We start from the raw sequence: 1503 nt of genomic DNA on the forward strand, positions 1-1503 counted from the left end.
CTAGGAGTTCAGGAAAGTCTTCCTATGGAGAGGATAGACAGGTGAGCTGAGTCTTGGAAGATAAGTAGGAAATTGCCAAGAAAAACGAGAAGATGGGAACAGCATAAAAATAGGTACAGAGGGACTCTCTATCTCTGTGAAAGAGTTAAAGGAACTTCCAAGCTATGTTGGTGGACAGCTAGCAATCCCTGATTCATTCTCCTCTTAGGTCTTCTTGAAATGCTATGTGAGAGCTCACACAAAAAAAACATTTTAGCAGGGCTGGAAACTACTAATATTACTTAGCAAACGGCCGGATTCTAGAAGGAATTTCCACTATGCCAAACTTGGATAAATCTAATGAAGGAAGGAGGAAAATGCAGAGAGAAAAGTTGGTAGATTTCTACCCTAGCCCCATCCCATTTCCACCCTATCTCTCTGGAAAAACTTGTTGTGTAAAATAAGACCACAGACATATTAGAAATAAAGGCTGTACAGAAATAAAAACTGTACAGACAATAGAAGGAGTGAACCCTAATGTAAACTATGGACTTTGAGTGATAATGTGTCCATGTAAGTTCCTCTACTGTAACAAACGTACCACTCTCGCTGGGGGTGTTGATGGGGGGAAGGCTGTGCATGTGTGGGGGGAGGGGCATACGGGAACTCTGTGTTTTCCACTGTGTTTTGCTGTGAATCTAAAACTGCTCTAAAAATATAAAGTCTAGGCCAGGCGTGGTGGTTCATGCCTGTAATACCAGCACTTTAGGAGGCTGAGGCGGGTGGATCACAAGGTCAGCAGATCAAGACCATCCTGGCCAACATGGTGAAACCCCATATCTACTAAAAACACAAAAAAATTAGCCGGGCATGGTGGCAGGTGCCTGTAGTCCCAGCTACTCAGGAGGCTGAGGAAGAATGGTGTGATACCGGGAGGCTGAGCTTGCAGTGAGCCAAGATCGCGCCACTGCACTCCAGCCTGGGCAACACAGCGAGACTCCATCTCAAAAAAAATAAATAAATAAAATAAAATAAAGTCTATTTTGAAAGTTTTCTTAAAAGCCCTTCAAGGAAGGAGGGAAATGTTCACTCAGAGGCTGGAAAACCCACATCCCAGCTTCTGAATATCTCACGTTTGCAGGCTTGATTTTATACAAAACTATAAGGCCTTTTCTGAGAATTGCTGTGTGAGAGGATCCTCATGATACTCAGGAAGTGGAGGGGAGACCTCTGGAAGCTCAGGAGTCGAGGAAAGTGAACCTTGCAATCATGAGTTAGTAACTTCAAAAAGGCTGTTTAAAAACATGCTGATAACATGCTTTTGAAAGGGTTGCAGTGTACAGTAAAACATCAGAACTCCTTCATTTTGTTAAGGCTTTTGCTTTCTTTCCTTTATTATTCAATGCTCTTTTGCATGCAACTGCAGATTTTCATCCTGTATCACAGACACAGGGCTTTCATCCATACTATCCCTCCCCAGCCTTCTCATAAACACAGCACACAGTTTGATAGATGCTCTCTAGG

The sequence above is a fragment of the Theropithecus gelada genome, chromosome 7b, assembly GCF_003255815.1.
Source record: "Theropithecus gelada isolate Dixy chromosome 7b, Tgel_1.0, whole genome shotgun sequence".
NCBI lineage: Eukaryota > Metazoa > Chordata > Mammalia > Primates > Cercopithecidae > Theropithecus > Theropithecus gelada.